This window comes from Hyperolius riggenbachi, chromosome 4, assembly GCF_040937935.1.
Source record: "Hyperolius riggenbachi isolate aHypRig1 chromosome 4, aHypRig1.pri, whole genome shotgun sequence".
In the NCBI taxonomy this organism is placed as follows: domain Eukaryota; kingdom Metazoa; phylum Chordata; class Amphibia; order Anura; family Hyperoliidae; genus Hyperolius; species Hyperolius riggenbachi.
The window spans coordinates 466,993,361-467,013,840 of NC_090649.1; positions in this window are offsets into that span (position 1 = coordinate 466,993,361).

Here is a 20,480-nt window from a genome sequence, read left to right on the forward strand (position 1 = left end):
TATCCTGGGCACATATTACCCCCTGGCTACCTATCCTGGGCACATATTACCCCCTGGCTACCTATCCTGGGCACATATTACCCCCTGGCTACCTATCCTGGGCACATAATACCCCCTGGCTACCTATCCTGGGCACATAATACCCCCTGGCTACCTATCCTGGGCACATAATACCCCCTGGCTACCTATCCTGGGCACATAATACCCCCTGGCTACCTATCCTGGGCACAAATACCCCCTGGCTACCTATCCCGGGCACATATACCCCCTGGCTACCTATCCCGGGCACATATACCCCCTGGCTACCTATCCCGGGCACATATACCCCCTGGCTACATATCCTGGGGACACTGGCTGTTTGTCATTATGTGCATTTGCTGGTGAAAAGCAGTCTCTTGTTATGTGAATTTGCTGGTGAAAAGCAGTCTCTTGTTATGTGCATTTGCTGGTGAAAAGCAGTCTCTTGTTATGTGCATTTGCTGGTGAAAAGCAGTCTCTTGTTATGTGCATTTGCTGGTGAAAAGCAGTCTCTTGTTATGTGCATTTGCTGGTGAAAAGCAGTCTCTTGTTATGTGCATTTGCTGGTGAAAAGCAGTCTCTTGTTATGTGCATTTGCTGGTGAAAAGCAGTCTCTTGTTATGTGCATTTGCTGGTGAAAAGCAGTCTCTCGTTATGTGCATTTACATGGGGAAAAGCAGTCTCTCGTTATGTGCATTTACATGGGGAAAAGCTGTCTCTTATGTGCATTTAGTGGGGAATTTTTGTCAGTAAAAATCTTTTGTCAGTAAATTTTTAGGTATTTGTCAGTAAAAAATAACGTGAAAGGTTGGCAACACTGGCAGGCTGTGTGGTGCAACGGGAAAGATACAGGCAGCCCACCTTGGGCTTGGCAGGGGGGAGGAGCCGACGTCAGCGAGCGAGAGTAGGGTGGCCGCAGGCAGCCATAAATACGCAGTGTGTGACTGCGTCGCACTCGCAGAGCCTCTCAGCCTGAGTCAGTCCAGAGACTAGCAGACTGTCACTCGCAGGAAGCCAAAGCCAGCCAGGAGCAAGCCCATGGAAGAGGGGTAGGAATGGGGTATCACATGCATGCGTAAAGAGGTGGAAGGTGTGGGTGTGATTAGGAAGGACATGGGTGTGGTTATGTGGTTGGGCGTGGTTAATTTAACCACTCCCATAGGCGCCAGAGAAAATCTTGCACCCAGGTGCCAGGCACCCCAGGCTCACCCCTGACCACTCCAGTGCATTATTATCTCACTGTATTCTGATAGTACTATTGCATTTCTCTGTGTGTGACACTCCACAGCCCGCTGACACCCTGAGCTGAGCACACTCAGGGCCGGATTTAGGCCTAGGCCACCTAGGCCATGGCCTAGGGCACCACAGGAGCAAGGGCACCAAAGCAGCAGACTAACCTGATGCAGCATTTGCAAGCTTGCAAATGCTGCAATGCAGGGAGATCAGGTGAGTGCCTGACCGCGAGTACTCTGCCGCCATGCTCTCTGTGCACGTTGGCATTGTGGCGGGCAGCTACGGACTTTGGCAGCATTGGAGACGGAGGGGAAGAGGAAGCTTTTACACTGAAGATAAGCAGAGAAGTGAGTGACACTGATGGCTGCTGCGGTGCGGAGGCAAGCTGTACTGAAAGGGGGGAGTGGGAAAGGAAGGGATTCAGAGAGTAATCTGGCTATCTATACTGGAGGGGGAGGAGAAGGGGTCATCAGGCTACCTATACTAGAGGGAAAGAGGGGTGGGGTCATCTGGCTACTGATTCTGGAGGGAAGGGTTATCTCGCTACCTATACTGAAAGGGGGTGGCTGGTGACATTGGCCTTGGGCGGTAAAAAGTACAAATCCGGCCCTGAGCACACTAGTGCTAATGTGGCCACATTATTAGTTACTCACACTCCAGTGCATTATTTGTAGGAATGTAATGTGATTTCTGCCCTTCAGCGCTTAAAGAGACACTGAAGCGAAAAAAAAATGATGATATTATGATTTGTATGTGTAGTACAGCTAAGAAATAAAACATTAAGATCAGATACATCAGTCTAATTGTTTCCAGTACAGGAAGAGTTGAGAAACTCCAGTTGTTATCTCTATGCAAAAAAGCTATTAAGCTCTCCGACTAACTTAGTCGTGGAGAGGGCTGTTATCTGACTCTTATTATCTCAACTGTAATTGAACTGTTTACTTTTCCTCTGCTAGAGGAGAGTTCATTACTTCACAGACTGCTCTGAAAGACTCATTTTGAATGCTGAGTGTTGTGTAATCTGCACATATTATAGAGTGATGCACGTTAGAAAAAACACTATATACCTGAAAATAAAAGTATGAGAATATTTTCTTTGCTGCTAATCTTCTAGTAATTATTCATAGTACACAACCAATTCATTATATCATATATTTTTTTTCGCTTCAGTGTCTCTTTAAAACACGACTGAGTCAACTGTTAGACCCGTTGAAACAAATTTTCCATCACTTTTGAGGCCAGAAACGGTCTTTGTAGGATTTTAAATTCGCCTGCCCATTGAAGTCTATTGCGGTTTGCCGGATTCGACTGTTCGCGAACATTTGCGGAAGTTCACGTTCGCAGTTCGCGAAGCCAAAATTTAATGTCCGGGCCATCTCTACCTGAGAGCCCTGTATGAACACTCTCAGAATGGGACAAGTCAGAGGAACACCTCTCTTGTGGGTGTGGCTTAGGTCGGGCACCTACTTGCATTTGCAAATCCATATCGCAACCGCTCAGCATTTTGCTAGCAATTTTACAGCGATTTCCGGAGTAATTTCTGGCGCTTTTAGAAGACATTTTTTTTGTGCTTGTGTTCTCAGAGCGACTGCGATTTGCAATTTTTTTTTGTTGTTGTTTGGGTAGTGAAATTGCTGCAAATTCGCTTTTCCACAGTGATGGCGAAGTGATTTTGCAGCGTCTGTATCTTGTTGTATTAGAGCGCAATCACTCCAAAAATTCAGCAGGACTCGCAATTGCTATTTCCCTCATCGCAATCGCTCCTATGGGCTCTCCTGCATTGACTTTTGAAATCGCTGGCGCTTATAAAGCACTGGTAAAAGTACTCAAGTGGGCCATAACCCTAAGGGCCTATTTCCAATAGACCCAGATGCATCCGGAATTCACAGTGTTTCTGAGTTGCACGGGGAAACTTTGCCTATCCTGTCAATAGCAGGCCATCTGAATTGCACATTGCTGCGATTCTGGATGACATACTGCAGTTTACCGAAGTACGCACCCAAATCCCTATACAAAACAAACACAGAGCATTTATATCACTTTTTTCTCCTGGCGGACTCAAAGCTCCAGAGCTACAGCCACTGGGGCGCGCTCTATAGGCAGTAGCAGTGTTAGGGAGACTTGCCCAGGGTCTCCTACTGAATAGGTGCTGGCTTACTGAACAGGCAGAGCTGAGATTTGAACCCAGGTATCCTGTGTCAGAGGCAGAGCCCTTAACCATTACACTATCCATCCACTATAGGTGTGCATGATTCGGTTGTGTACTCACATCACTGCATGTGGCGGCATGTGTCCTGCAAGACGCACCCCGGCTAAGTGGAAACCAGCCCTTATCGATTGAGCTTATTTTCAGAATTACCTTGTGTCATGGACAATCAAGTCATCGCTCTCCCAGCTGATGAGAAAGGAAAAATACAGAGCAGGAAATTTAGGAGCATGGCTAAAGCGGCGCTCTGTCAACAATTTGGGTCCCGTCAAAAGACGGAGCCCAAATTACTATAAAAACTCTAGAACGCTCAGTAATGAACATTCCGTACAGATCACCTGGCAGAACTAAAGATGTCACTCACCACTAGTGATAAATTTCAGAATGTAAATCAGGGAGAGGAAAGATTTTACAATGAGCCAACACTAAGGGCCCATTCACACTTGAAAGCGCAAAATGCCGGCACTTTTGTGTGAGACATTTTTCAGCAGAAAAATCACTAAACAGTGCGGCGATTTTTCCGCAATCGCGTTTAACGCTTCTATAGCACTGAAACGCGATCGCCGGGAAATCGTCTGAAAATGGTGCAGGCGACGCGTTTGCGATTTTGGGGGATTTGCGGCATTTAGCGCAAATCGCCTAAGTAAGAACGGGCCCATAGAGTTTAATCACACTAGCGCTTTCAAAAGCGCTACCGTTTGAGCGTTTTCCTGAAATCGCCAGCAAAACGCTCAAGTGTAATTGGGCCACACACCATACAATTTACATTTTAAATATCTGTTCAATTCAAGAATTGCAATCATTTTTTCCGACTGATTGTAACATTTCAAAAATCTGACCAATGTACCACACACACATGTTCAATTTTTCCCCAATTATAATAAAAATGATTGGAAACTCGGAGAAAATTGCTAGGGTGTGTATACTAATAAATTGACAATCTAACACACACCATACAATCTTTAGAAAAATTGAAGAAAAAGTTCCAGCATTCCGGATCGATAAAAATCGAAAAAAAAATGCGAAATCCGATCAGATTTTTCAGTCGAATGAAAAAAAAACTTTCGATTTTTTCGGGAGATCCGATCATATTTATCAAATTGCCATAAAATCGGATTATTTTATTGTATCGTGTGACCTTAGCTAAATAATCTATAATTGAATATTGTTAAAAAATAAGCAATTTTATCCATTATCTTATTTTCACTACAGTTCAGATAAACAATTGTATTTATCCTCCTATTCTTAAAATTACTTTTTTAGACATCCCATAGTTATTTTATATTTAAACATCTTCAAAATAGATTGAATGTTTTGTTGTCTTTGCTCAGTGACAGTCTATTAAGTGTCCCTGAGTGAAAATACATGAACTATTGACCTTTTTCTATCTCTCCCCTGCCCTCAGAAGTTGAATTCTGCCAGGAAAACTTTTATGGCTGTAGTCTGCTTATCAGTGATGGTTACTATATTCCCGACAAGGTACTGGCAAGACAGACGCTGTCACTTCCATGCCCAAAAATTAACTCTTTCTGGCAGCAAAATAAAACATATTAAATGGCTTGGTTATTAATATGTTTTGCACTGTACATACACATATCATCCTGTGCCATACGTCTGAGGTGAAAATAAACTGAAGAGATAAACAATTGTATCTACCCTCCTTCTCCTAAAAATGACTTTTTTAGATATCCTAAAGTTTTGTTTTATATTTAAAGGGAACCTTAACTGAGAGGGATTTGGATGTCTCCTTTTAAACAATACCAATTACTTGGCAGTCCTGCTGATCTCTTTGGCTGCAGTAGTGGCTGAATCACACACCTGAAACAAGCATGCAGCTAATCCAGTCTGCATGCTTGTTCAGGGGCTGTGGCTAAAAGTATTAGAGACACAGGATCAGAAGGAGAGTCAGGCAACTGGTATTATTTTAAAAGGAAAAATCCATATCCTTCTCAGTTTAGGTTCCCTTTAAATCTACTTTTAAGTTTTTTCTATTTCATTGTCTCTGCTCAATGACACCTTCATTGAAGTATGCTATGAACTATTGACCTTTTTTATCTCGTTCCTGCTAAAGGAAGCCATTTACTGACAGGAAAGTGTTTTATGGCTGACATTACTTATCAGTGAGGGTTATGCTATACACTGAGCCAGACAGAAACTGTCACTTGCATACCTGATGTTTAACTCTTTAAGGCCTTGTTTACATTGCGTTTTTCCCGCGTGGGCTTTTTTTCCGCGTTTTTTTAAAGCGTTTTCCGGCGATTTTCTGTGTGTTCGCTCGTTTTTGTGGGCGATTTTGTAAGCGCTATTGCAGAGCACGTCCGTCTTTTGATCTGGAACAAAATCCGGAAACAATAAATACAATGTATTTTTTACTAAAACGCTCACGCAATCGCTTGCCAAAGCGACTTTGTGAGCATTCTGCGTTTTCCCTATACCTTCCATTGAGGCAAATCGCCTCAAAAATGTCCCAAGCACCGCTTTTCTAAGCGGATCGCAAACAAACTGCTCAGATATAAACTCTCTCATAGAGAATCATTGCACAAGCATTTTCAGGGCGATTTTGAAAATCGCCCACGCTTAAATTTTTCCAAAAACGCCTATAATGTGAACAAGGCCTAAGGCAGTGAAAGGAAAAAAAGGAACACAGCATAGTTACCGTATATACTCGCATACAAGCCGAATTTTTGACCCCCAAAAAGGGGGCCAAAAGTTTGGGGGTCGGCTTGTATGCGAGTCTTGGGTGGTGGTGGTCCACGCCCCCCCCCGCCCGCTCCCCCCGCTGCTATTACCTGTTCAGCCGGCGGCCGCTTCCTCTAATCCGGGTGCCCCTCTCGCTCTCCATCATGCGTATAAGTGACAAGGCAGGAGAGAGTGGTTCCCCTGGTAACGGCGATGTGCTGTGATACACTTATATGCATGATGGAGAGCAGAGCAAGAGGGGCACCCGGATTAGAGGAAGCGGCCTCCGGCTGAACAGGTAATAGCAGCGGCGGCCGCGGGGGAGGGATCACTATACTGGCTATACTGGGCACTATACTGGGCACTTTACTGGCTATACTGGCCACTTTACTAGCTATACTGGGCACTATACTTGCTATACTGGACACTATACTTGCTATACTGGGCACTATACTGTGCACTTTACTAGCTCTACTGGGGCACTACCTACCAATACTGGGGCACTATACTAGCTATACTGGGCACTTTACTGGCTATACTGGGCACTATACTAGCTATACTGGGCGCTATACTGGGCACTATACTGGCTATACTGAGCACTTTACTGGCTATACTGGGCACTTTACTAGCTATACTGGGCACTTTACTAGCTATACTGGGCACTATACTATGCACTTTACTAGCTCTACTGGGGCACTATACTAGCTATACTGGGCACGATACTAGCTATACTGAGGCACTACATACCCATACTGGGCACTATACTTGCTATACTGGGCACTTTACTAGCTATACTGAGGCACTACCTACCCATACTGGGCACTATACTAGCTATACTGGGCACTATACTAGCTATACTGGGCACTATACTGGCTACACTGGGCACTACTGGCTATACTGGGCACTTTACTAGCTATACTGAGGCACTACCTACCCATACTGGGCACTATACTAGCTATACTGGGACACACTGGGGAGATCACGCTGCCTGCACCAATCCAGCATTTCCTACCCCTGGCTTATATGGGGGTCAATCATTTTTCCCTGTTTTTTTAGGTAAAAGTTGGGGGGTCGGCTTATATGCGAGTAAATACGGTATTTGTGTACTTGGCACTATAAATACACATGTCTATCTCATCATGTCACGTCACTTCGGTTGTTCTTTAAGATTCAAGTCCCTGTCATTGAAGATGTCCCTTTAAAGAAGACAGTTTGCTTTGCCTTTGCTCCAGAAGCTGATGTAAGCGGCGAGGATATTTCAGCTATGCCTAGGTGAGCCGGCGTAAAGCGATTGTGATCACATCGCTCCACAGCGGATTACCAGTTCAGCAACATTATCTGCATCTCTCCAGCGCACCCACTACACACATCATTCTATCCAAGCAGACACCCGAACTAATCTGCCCCACAATGACTTTACATTTCTTTTCAGCTTCATAACAAGAGAGGCAAATTAGACAGATATTTCCAAGAGAATGTGGACTACACACTGCTATAGGCGAGCTTCACCCAATGTTGGTATTTCAGGTAAGATTGTCAACAAGTGAAGAGAGATAAGTGCTATTTATTTTGGGCTGGTTACATACCTATCCCCATTGAAAACAAAGAAGACAAACGTATGTTGATCACCAGCAGTCTCTGGCTCCTGACCACGTGATCAATGTAAGCCAATGGGAGTTGCTTACATTGAAAGACAGGGCCAGGAGCCAATTAAATCATCTCCTGGCCCGCTCACAGGGCTCTGCTGTCATAGAGATGGCAGGGCGAGTGAGCTGCGGCGGGCAGAAAGCGACGTGATCGGCAAGAGCGGCTGCGCGGCGGCGAGGATATGAAATCTATGCCTTGGCAGGTATTAGGGGATCAAGACAGGGTGTAGATTGCAATCATCCCTGTCCTTAAAGGATGCCCGAACTGACATGTGACATAATGAGATAGACAGGTGTATGTACAGTGCCTAGCACACAAATAACTATGCTGTGTTTCTTTTTTTCTTTCTCTGCCTTAAATATCAGGTATGTAAGTGGCTGACTCAGTCCTGACTCAGATAGGAAGTGACTACAGTGTGACCCTCACTGATAAGAAATTCCCCTTTTTATCTCTTTCTTGCTCTCAGAAGCCATTTTTCTGCTAGGAAACTGTTTTATAGTTGTAATTTCTTATCAGTGAGGGTCACACCGTAGTCACTTCCTGTCGGAGTCAGGACTGAGTCAGCCACTTACATACCTGTTATTTAACTCTTTTAGGCAGAGAAAGAAAAAAAGGAACACAGCATAGTTAATTGTGTGCTAGGCACTGTACATACACATGTCTATCTCATTATGTCACATGTCAGTTCGGGTATCCTTTAAGTGGTTAAAGTAAACCTGTGAGGTTTAAAATGCAAAAAATGGGATACTTACCTCGGGAGAGGGAAGACTGGATCCTCCTGAGGGCTTCCCCATCATCCTCCACCAGATGGTTCCAGCTTTGAGACTCCTGAAGCTTGTGGGTACTTGACTACACTCACAGGCATAACTTTAAATCATGGGGTCCCCCAGCAAAACTTTGATGGAGACCCCCAATCTTTACACCCTTTGCCTTGTCTACTTCTGGTGATCCTCACCGCCTGGGGGCCCATCTCACAAGGGTCATAAAACAAGTGAGGAGCACCGACAATGTCGTCCGGGAAAACTGCAGCCTGCACCTGTAAAGGTCTGTGCCACAGGAAGTAGCCAAATGAAGTCTCCTGAGTCCTGACCGAGTACTCTTATCAGCTAATCCAGTGGTCCTCAAACTACAGCCCGCTGGCTAAATGCGGCCCCCCGAGGCTTTTTCACTGGCCCCCCAAACACAAAGGGCCTGATTCACAATGCTGTGCTAACAGTTAGCACGCTGGTGAAAAGCCCTTTATCACGCCTAAACTCAGTTTAGGCATGATAAGTTTAGGTGTGATAAGTTTAGGTGTGATAAGTTTAGGCATGATAAGTTTAGGCATGATAAGTTTAAGCACCAACTGGGTTAGCACCGCAGTGCACAGCTGATCAAAAGTTTTGCGCTAGCAAAGTCTGGTGCACTTTGCATAGAATTTAATGGCGCTGCTTTGCATGCGGGACTTTGCACGCTATCTACACTTATCTAAACTTAGCATGCCTAAACTTATCACACCTAAACTTATCACACCTAAACTTATCACACCTAAACTTATCACGCCTAAACTGGCTTTTCACCAGCGTGGTGCAATGGTTATCACGCCTAAAGTCTCTAACTGGGTTAGCACCGCTTTGTGAATCGAGCCCAAAATGTATAACTGATAGATGTGGCCCTCTGCTCCTTAAATATCAGCAGCCCGCATATAGAATAGCAGTGCTGACACCACCCATCTGCATACTGTAGAAGCCAGTGAGCAGTATTTCTCTGGCTTCCAATCCAATTCTACATCAGGTGACACTGCTGTCCAAATGGACGGCAGGTTGTCACCCGGCTATGCTTCACTGTCTGGTGCACAAAGACGTTCTTCAGACACAGCATGACACTGAACGGCTGCTGCTGGGAGTTCACCAGGCATGATTGGGGGAATCAATACCTAGATTCAATGTAATGTTTTTCAATGTATTTTCCGGCCCTCCAGCAGTATTCAGTCTCGGCCCACTTTGTATTTTGAGTTTGACACCCTTGGTGTAAAAGAACTTTGATTATCCCCAAATTTTTTTGGCCAAGGGCCAGGTCAACATACTTCAAGTATGCTGACCTGGCCCTTGACCGAAAAAGTTTGTTGATAATCAAAGATCTTTTACACCAGGGGTGTCAAACTCAAAATACAAAGTGGGCCGAGATTGAATACTGGGACCAAGTCGTGTGTCAACTTCAATGTCTACCTCTCTTATAAAATTCCCTGGTGTCTAATAACAACAACAACAACAAATAACATTTGTAAAGCGCTTTTCTCCCGTGGGACTCAAAGCGCATAAGCATGGCTCAGACCATCGTGGTACAGAGGAAGAAATTTTATAAATCTGGAAATGCCAGGCTAAACAGGTGGCTTTTCAGTCTGGATTTGAATAGCTCCAGGGATGGTGCTGTCTTTACTGGGTGTGGTAGGGAGTTCCAGAGAGTAGGGGCAGCATGGCAGAAGGCTCTATCTCCAGATTTTTTGAGGTGCACTCTGGGAGTGACCAAGTTTATAGAACTTGCTGATCTGAGGTTGTGAGAGGTGTGGTGCAGCTTCAGCAAGTCCTTCATGTATCCAGGGCCTAGACTGGCCCCCTTACTCCCCTATACAGCTCCTTGGTGTCTAGTGCCCTCCCTCATTCAGTTCCTTGGTGTCTAATGCCTCTTCCCTCCCCTATGGAGTTCCCTTGTGACTAGTGGTCCTCCCTCATACAGTTCCCTGGTGTTTAGTGGTTCTCCTCCCCTATACAGTTCCCTGGTGTCTAGTGGCACCATTCCTTCCCTATGCATTCCCCTAGTATCTAGTGGTCCTCCCTCTCATATACAGTTCCCTGGTGTCTAGCGGACCCTCCCTCCAGTATGGAGTTCTCTGGTGTCTAGTGATCCTTCCTCCCTCTCCTATACAGTCCTCTAGTGTTTAGTGGTCCTCCCTCCCATATTCAGTTCCCTGGTGTCTAGCAGCCCCCCCCCCCCATACAGTTCCCTGGTGTTTAGTGGTTCTCCCTCCCCTATACAGTTCCCTGGTGTCTAATGGCCCCCTCCTTCTCCTATACAGTTCCCTGGTGTCTAGCAGCCCCCTTCCTACCCTATACAGTTCCCTGATGTCTAGTGCCCTCTTACTATTTAGTTCCCTGGTGTCTAGTGGCCCCCTCCCCTATTCAGTTCCCTAGTGTCTAGTGGCCCCCTTCCCTATTCAGCTCCGTGTTGTCAAGTGCCCCTCCATTATTCATTTCTCTGGTGTCTAGTGGCCCTATCCGTTCCCTAAAATGTGATGGTTCCGTGGGCCAGATTTGGCCCGTGGGCCAGCGTTTGACATGTATGTTTTACACAGATAAAAATGAGCTTTACCGCAGGATTAGGCGACTACACGTGCCTAGAGTGAAGCTTTAGAAAAGCGCTCGCTCCATAATACTCACGCTCTGCCAGGTCACACGCTGAGGTGTGCCAAATATTAAGAGTAAAACTTTATCAGGCCTACTTTTTATTCCGCCTGGGACATAGAGACATGATTTTTAAGATGTCTTTCAAACCCTGGCAGCTCCGTCTTATCCAGGATCCGTCTTATGACTCTCTACTGAGAATAGCGAGGGGAACTGCGCTTATAAAATATTCATTGCATTTTGTGTAATCCTTTAAGACTCAAATCCAAAGCAGATAAGTGAGCGGAGGGAGGAGGCGGGACTGGAAGAGAGAGCTTTGGGCAAGCTACGAGTGACAATTAAAAGTCTTTATAAAAAAAAAAAAGGAATTCAGTAGCATGCCCAAATGTGCTGTGTGATGTAACAAGTAAGGACCTCTATACTGGAGCGTGTACGAAGACACTGTGATTGGGATGCATTCGGGGATGCATTTGCGTTTTTTTCAACCACAGCAGAATAAAACATTCTGCGTTCAGGAAAAATGCAACAGCAGCTCAACCGTGACTAAACTAGCTGTGTACACAAGTTCCGGAACAAATCTGAACTTTTAGGCTGGTTTCAGGCCTCATGCACGCTACATGCGATTTCAATTTTGTAAACGATCCAATTTTTGATTCCGATAAAAAAAAAGTACTGCATGCTGCACCTTTTCTTAATCAGAATCAAAAATCGTATCGTATAAAAAAATTGGAATTGCATGTAGTGTGCAAGAGGCCTGAGGACTTGTTCACATTGCGTCCGGCTGGCGTGTCCGTCCGATGTGGGCTTTTTTTACCCGCGTTTTTTAAAGCGTTTTCCGGCGATTTTCAGCACGTTCGCTAATTTTTGTGGGCGTTCTTGTAAGCGCTTTTGCAGAGCGCTTCCATCTTTTGATCCGGAAATAAATCCAGAAACAATAAATACAATGTATTAAAAAAAAAACGCTCGCTATCGCTTGCCAAAGCGATTTTGTGAGCGTTTTGCAATTTTCCTATACCTTCCAGTGAGGCAAATCACCTAAAAAATGGCCCAAGCACCACTTTTCTAACGGATCGCAAATGAACTGCTCAGATATGAACTCTCTCATAGAGAATCATTGCACAAGCGTTTTCAGGGCGATTTTGAAAATCGCCTACGCTTACATTTTTACAAAAACGCCTATAATGTGAACAAGGCCACACTTGATTTTTGCATTGCAGTTTGATGCTCCTGCAACAACAAAAAACAACAATCATATGACTGGGGTTGATCAAAGAGATGCAAATTCTTCCGAGTTGATGCAAATTTATATGCAAATATATGCCGCTTGAAAATGGACCAATCAATTTAACCACTTAACCTCCCTAGCGTTCTGGACAAGCTAGGCTCGTCCAGAGACGCCGGAGGTGACCGCTCAGGCCCCGCTGGGCCGATTTGAATATTTTTTTTAAAAAACACGCAGCAAGCACTTTGCTTGCTGCGTGCCTTACCCGATCGCCGCCGCTGATACCCGCCGCGATGCAGGGCCCCCCCAGGCGAGACCCCTTGCGCTGCCTGGCCAATCACTACCAGGCAGCGCTGGATCGGGTCTCCCTGTGACTTCACGACGTCAATGACGTCACGACGTGCGTCGCCATGGCGACAATGGGAACCCCTCCAGGAAATCCCGTTCAGAACGGGATTTCCGGACGGGCCATTGCGCCGGCGGCGATCGGAGGGGTGGGAGGGACGCCGCAGGGAGGGGGGAATCATGTAGCTAGCGCTAGGCTAGCTACATGAAAAAGAAAAAAAATATGTGCAAAAAACACTGCGGCCGCGGGAATCAGAACGCCAGGCAGGTTAATGACAACTGGATGTTTATTAACATCCAGTGTATTTGTGGAGAGTGCACCACCAGTTTGTTACTAAATGAGGCACATGTGGTGTCATTTTAACCGTGACGAGTTGTAGAATACATTTTGGTGTGTCTTAAAGCTGGGACTCATGTCACGCAAAAAGTAGGTACGAACAATCTCAATCCAACATAAAAAAGTCATTTTCAAAATTATGCTCAAATTTGGGAAAGTTTTAGCAAAACTACAAGGGACATGTGAGAACATTTTAACCGTGATAAGTAGTAGAATAGAGTTTAGAAAGTTTTAGGGTTGAGGCCCATGTCTTGTGTATTCTTTTAGTCACAAACTGAATCAAAGGTAATTAACTTTTTGCATATTCTGTACCAAAATAAAAGACTTGTAGAATGAAAACAAAGTGACAGAATACGAAAGAAACAACATATATTGTTACCTTAGGAACTTGGCTTTTTAAATATGCATGCCATGAGGGTATATTACTATTATTTTGGCAAATAATCATCAATAGTGTGCAATGAGAAATGAAAAACAGAAAAAAGACACCTTTATTTCTAAATACAATATTGTCACCATACACTGTGCTAGGAGCATAATCTAAATGTTGTTATAATAACCAGGATGAATAAGCAAATAAAATTTGTGGGTTTAACTTATAGTTAGCACTGTTTATTGTAAAGCTATAATGGATGTAAATGGAGAAATAGTGTTCCCCCCCCCCTTTCTTTTCTCTTTAAATGCATTAAAATATGGTAATTACTAAACAAAATTATCACACACTAAAAGCCTAATTTGTCCTGAAAAAAAAACAATATATAGATCATTTAGGTGTGATTAATAGTAATAAAGTTATTGGCGAATGAATGGGAGCAGTGCTGATAAGTGAAAATTTGTTTGGTCCTGAAGTGGTAAAACTTTGTTGGTTTAAATTGTGGTTTAAATTGATTGCTCCATTTTTAAACTAAATATATATTTGCATAAAAATGTTGCATAATAAGCCATGCGTACTTATCAGGAATTGCTGCGGCGTACGTGGCCAGGATTCTCACACACCTTCTGTATAAGGCATGTGCTGGGAGCCACGACAAGCAAACAGCTTGCCAAACAAATGCAGCTAAGTCTGAAGGAAGCAAAACTAAAATAACAGGGCCTAGCGTGACATTTGGCATTCATGCTTCTGTCCACGTCACACCCCACTCACACGGTCAGGCCATGCTTTACATACTTTATACAGGCAACTTTGTCACACCCCCTTCCTCACCATTTTCATGTTTTCTAAAGTCTGTTATTACTAAATCTGAGATGGGGGGGGAGATAGTCGTTTTCGGAAGATTTTTATCTATTGTGTGTATTTTATCTAATGTGAGTACCTGAGACAGAAAAAATATATACATACCTGGGTCTCCCTCCAGGCTGATCGCTGCCTCGCCGTCCTCCGCCGAATGGATCGTCCACAATTCGTCCCGGAAAGTCCTCCAGTCTGGGGCGTTTTGCGCAGAACACTCCCGGTGACGGCAGCGCGATGGCGACTTGTCCCAACTGAAGGATTTTCGGGGCCCAACTGCAGACAGTCCAAGCGGCAGAGGAGGACAGCGAGAAACCAATCAGCCCGAAGGGGGCTGGAGGAAGCCCCAGGTATGAATATTTTTGTTTATTTTTTTCCGCCTCAGGTACTCACTGAATAACACGAGAAACAAGCATGCAGCTAATCTCAGATCTGACAATAGTGTCAGAAACTCCTGATCTGCTGCATGCTTGTTCAGGGTCTAGGGCTAAATGTATTAGAGGCAGAAGATCAGCAGGTTAGCCAGGCAACTGGTATTGCTTAAAGAAAACCTGTAGCAGAAAAAAACCTCCCATGGGGGGTACTCACCTTGGTTGGGGGAAGCCTCCGGATCCGATTGAGGCTTCCCCCGTCCTCCTTGGTCCCACAGCGGTGGTGATTAAGCTCCCCGAAAAGCGAGCATGTAAATATTTACTTTCCTGACTCCAGCGCAGTATCGGCTCTCCGCTCGGAGATAGGCGGAAATAGCCGATCGCTGTCGGCCCGCTCTACTGCGCAGTCGCAAGTCTCCTGTGCAGTAGAGCAGACCGGACAGAGATTCTGCTATTTTCGCCTATCTCTATGCGGAGAGCCGCAGCAGCGCCCCCGCTGGAGCCAGGAAAGGTAAATAAATCAGCTCTTGTCAGGCTTGTCGAGGGAGGATTGCCGGACACTTCGGGGGAGCCAGCGCTGGACTGTCTGCAGCTACAGGGGAGAGGGAAGCCTCATTGGGATCCAGAGGCTTCCCCTCCCGAGGGGAGTACTCCCCAGGGGAACTTTCTTTGTTTTTTTTGTTACATGTTCTCTTTAAATGGGAATAAATATGGCAGCCTATTTATATCCATCCATCCCTCGCCTACAAACTCCATGCATTCTCTTGCCTCCATTTATCTATCACTCCACCACCTCATTATATCCCTCTCAGTTCAGGCAACTGACACCTCACTGCTCCTCAGTGCACATCTGCTGGAGGTACGTTCTGTGATCTGACAGACATCTCTCAGATGAAATCTGGCTGTCTGTGGCCAGTAGTTCAGTGATATAGTACCCAGGCAATTCACAGCTGCACAAGTGTTGAGCCGTGGCAGCACACGAGCACTTCTAGGGAAGCATTTATTTAACATGCGGTTAGATCGGCGATTGCACAGGTTAATTCCAGTCTCCTTTCAAATGTTACACATATCACCAGGATCACCTGCTAACCAGCGATGGTAGACTTTCATACACTGTGACAGGGCCGACGCTGCTGTTCTATAGTACAGGTGTGAGGCGGCAATAGTGATCATCTATCATGTCTTTATAAATAGCAACACAGCTTTATTTGTGAGTTAAGAATGTGACTTGACAGTTTACATTCTTAACTTAAAAATAAATAAATAAATATATATATATATATATATATATATATATATATATATATAGACACACGCCTTAAAGAGGGCTCAAAATACTGTCTGAATTAAACAAATACATTTATTATTGGTACCCCAAAAGATGCAACGCGTTTCGCAGGCACAGTCCACTTCATCAGGCAATAAGGGGAAAAACTGTGGACAAAGACAAAAGACGTCGCTGTAGCGAGCCACATGAAATACACTAACTATGTAGTATCATGCAAATTGTATGCAACATTTTCACAATATAAACACTGGATATGAGGTTGCACAATTAAAACAAGGTTGGCAGACCCTAGCGGTATAAAATCTACAAAGTGCATCTTGTAGCCTAAAGGTGCGTACACACATGCGACTATAGTCGTTTGAAACGATCGTTCCCCGATCATTTCAAACGAGGATTGTTTAAAAAAAAAACAGCCAACGATCATTAAGTCAAACGATGGACAAGCTAGATCGTTAAAAACGAAAGATCTGTCCTGGAAGATTTTTTTAAACGACGATCGTTAGAAAAAGTAGTACATCGTTAAGAAGTAGTTGTTCGTAGTAGGCAAGACATGCGCACTTCGTTTTATAGTCACAGCACATTAAATTTTCCCCTCGCGATGTAACGTTCGTTCTATGATTGTGCCCAGTGACGCGTTGTATACTACATGATTATACCACCATTTTTATTTTAAACAGGACAAAGTGTATTTTTGTATGTTTTGGCAACACTATATTATCTAGATGCTCTACTACATACCGACAGTATGAAATAGAAATTTAGTTATGTCATAAGCGTAACGTACGTTTTGAACCGTTCGTTACGTGCGGAACTTGCTATGATGTAACTTCCAGGAACAGTATGTGATGTTGTTCCGGATCGTTCGTTACCAAACGATCAGATCACTACACACCTTTAAAAGCTAGGTTCTTTCGTCAATTAAAAGATCGTTCGTCGTTCACAACTAACGATCGTTGTCGTATGTGTGTACGTGAAGAAAACCTGTACTGAGTAAAAATATTTAAAATAAACTCATGAGGTAACTTCAAATGAACATTACATAGTTACCTTGCCATCAGTTCCTCTCAGAAGCTCACCATTTTCTTCTGACAATGATCCCTTCCAGTTCTGACAATATTTTGTCAGATCTGAAATGTATCAGTTGCTGTCAGTAAAATATCAGTTGCTGTCAGTTATAGCTGAGAGGAAAACTGATGTACCAGGTAATGTCCATGTTTCCCTATGGCTTAAGTGGGCTAAGTTACAGTTTAACTGTGTGCTGACCAGAAAGCCGTTATGGGTAATGGCCATTTTCAAAATGGAGGACGGAAAGTTCCCTTGATCACAGTGAACAAACAGGACGCGGGAGAGGAGAAAGACGCTGAGGAGTAGACTACATGGAAGGTAAGTATGACTTGTGTATGCTTATTTTGACTTTTAATTTTCAGTTCAGGTTTTCTTTAAGGTGCACTGATGCACTGACTTTTTTGTAGATTTTATACCGCTAGGGTCTGCCAACATTGTTTTAATTGTGCAACCTCATATCCAGTGTTTATATTGTGAAAATGTTGCATACAATTTGCATGATACTACATACTTTAAGGCTTCTTGCACACCAAGACGTTGTGTTAGGTGTCACGTTAAGGTCGCATAACGTGCACCTAACACAACGTATGGTGCTGCAAAAGCCGACGGTAGAGTGAGCCGCGTTCGGCGGCTCGATTCCTATAATGTCTCCCAGAGTGGCGCTGATTGGCCAGCGGGACCACGTGATGCGGAGCGAGACACTCCGCATCACGTGGTCCCGCCGGCCAATCAGCTGCCGCCAGTGCAGTGAATATTAAGTAGCCATGTGCGCGGCTACTGTAGCTGGCTCTCCCCGCCTCCTCTCCGCCCCCCACTGCGCATGTGCAAACAGTCTAACGCGGCTATAGCCGCTCCAACGCCGTAGCATGCTGCACTTTGCACCGAACGTGCAGCATTACATGTAACGCAACGTGGGCTGTGTGAACAGCCCACTCGTGTTACATTGCTGTGCGTTAGGGGAGCGTTACAGGCTGCACTAACGTGCGCCTGTAACGTCTTGGTGTGTAAGCAGCCTTATGCAATGTATTTTTACTTATATGTGCCCTATATTGCTGCACTTTACGATTATTTTTTCTGTGGTCACTCATTTTGTGCTGCTACACTACTGCACCTTATTACTAGCAATATTTTGCAATACATAGTTAGCACTCTGCACTTTCTTGCCTCCTGCACAAAATTAAAATTTTCCTTAGGCTACAAGATGCACTGACCTTTTTTTGTAGATTTTATACCGCTAGGGTCTGTCAACCTTGTTTTAATTGTGCAACCTCATATCCAGTGTTTATATTGTGAAAATGTTGCATACAATTTGCATGATACTACATACTTAGTGTATTTCATGTGGCTCGCTGCAGCATCTTTTGTCTTTGTCCACAGTTTGTCCCCTATCTTATTGCCTGATGAAGCGGGCTGTGCCTGTGAAACGCGTTGCATCTTTTGGGGTACCAATAATACATTGATTTGTTTAATTCAGACAGTATTTTGAGTCTGCTTTCCGGAGGTAAGTCCACCACTGCCTCCCAGCAAATTTTAAAACTTTTATTACCTTTTATCCTGCTGGCGCCTCTGTTCTCTTACGGTAATACTGTGTCCACCCCTGGTGGAGGGGTGACCTACCCCTACTTTTCTGATCTACAGAGAGCGTCATCTTAGGCCCCGTTCACACTTGCGTTTTGCCATGCAAACGGACCGGATCCTGATCGGATCAGGACCTGATCCGGATCGGAACCGTACGGTTCCGATCCAGATCCGATACGGATCCGGTCCGTTTGCATCAGGCATGCATCAGGCTGCCATCCGGATCCGTGGGCAAAAAATAGCGAAATTTAAATAAAAAAATGTTGGGGTCAGCAGAAGGTGCACCTGTAGAATCAGGTTCCTCCGCTGTAGGCCTCACCTCCACCTCCGACATTCTGCCAAACAGCCCCAGCACGTCTGTCACTGCTGCTCCACTCCAGACATGCTTGGCCCATGTGTCCCCATCCGAAATGGCCGCTTGGATACGCATAGGAAGTGGGGTAGAACGTCAGGTGTTTGTAGGCAGTGTGTTCTGTGCCTTCCGTTCCCCATTGGTTTCTGTGTGCCGGATGGTGCTGTCAGGCTCAGGTCCGGCTCCGGTCCGGGTGCGTGGGCCGGAGAGCCGGACCCAAAAAATAGCGCATGTTGGAAAAGTGTCTGGAGTCCGGATCCAGTCCGGCTCCGTACTGTACGGAACGTACGTATGTGAACGTCCGCATAGCCTTTGCATTCCTATTTGGAACGTACGTTCCGTTTGTACAGTATACGGTCCGGATCAGATCAGGCGGATCCGGACAGGGAACGCTAATGTGAACCGGGCCTTAATCCTGAGTGAGGACAGGTCTAATCTCCTCACCTGCATCTACAGTGGTTGCCTAAGAGGTAACCCATGTTTGTGAGTATATTCATCTCATCCACGGTTTCCAATACATACTACACTATATTGGGCTCCCGGTGTTTCTTATTTAACGCCTTAAAGAGGAGCTGTCAGCCATACTATCTCAGAAAAAAACACATATATAAGGGGAAAAATACTTGCTCTATTTATGTATTGCACGTAATGATTGTCCACGTAATGATTCCTGTGAATTTTATAAAGGAAAAGCAGAGAATCCTATTCTAGACAGTTTCCATATTAACTGTGGTTATTTTGAAACCAATCCTGATGTCATTTCCTGCCCTATTCTCCTCTGCCTGATCTGCTTGCCCTTCACTAAAGAAAGTGCATTGTCTCTGCATGAGAAATATTGGCCAATCAGAGAAGAACAGAGGTGTGGGAGGGGAAAACAGGAGGGAAAGAGGCTTCAACCAATCAGGCTGCATTAGTCTGAGGGGAAAGTAGAGAAGCAAAAAAGGACAACCCAGCATGCCCTGCAACTTCCTTTTTGTGTACCAAATTTTGTGTGTACCAAATAAGAGTCAGGTAAACTGGGGAATGATCATTTATCAACAAGAAAATTAATAGTGATTTTAACTTTTTGATTGCATGGTTAGCATCCATATTACTTGTTTACCAGATAAAAATAAAGAATTGATTTTTTATTTTATGCCCGACAGTTACACTTTAAAGAGGAACTTTAACCCAAGATTGAACTAGCTTATCTCAATCAGTAGCTGATACCCCCTTACCCAAAATAAATCTTTACCTTTTTTTCAGATAGATCATCAGGGGGATCTGTATGGCTGACATTGTGGTGAAACCGCTCCCACAATGTGATCTCAGGGCCATGGCAATGACAGTTCGCTGTCGGTGAACCTTGTTGCATAGTAGGAAATACTAAGTAAGCAGTATCTCTCTCTGTACATAGAGCTCTCAGTAACGAACATTCTGTACAGATCACCTGACAGAACTAGAGATGTCACCACCAGTGATAAATTAGCTGCTCCTGTACTGTGTAGTGTAAGTGTATGCAGAGTGGAAGCAGACTCAGCTGTCTTGCTTC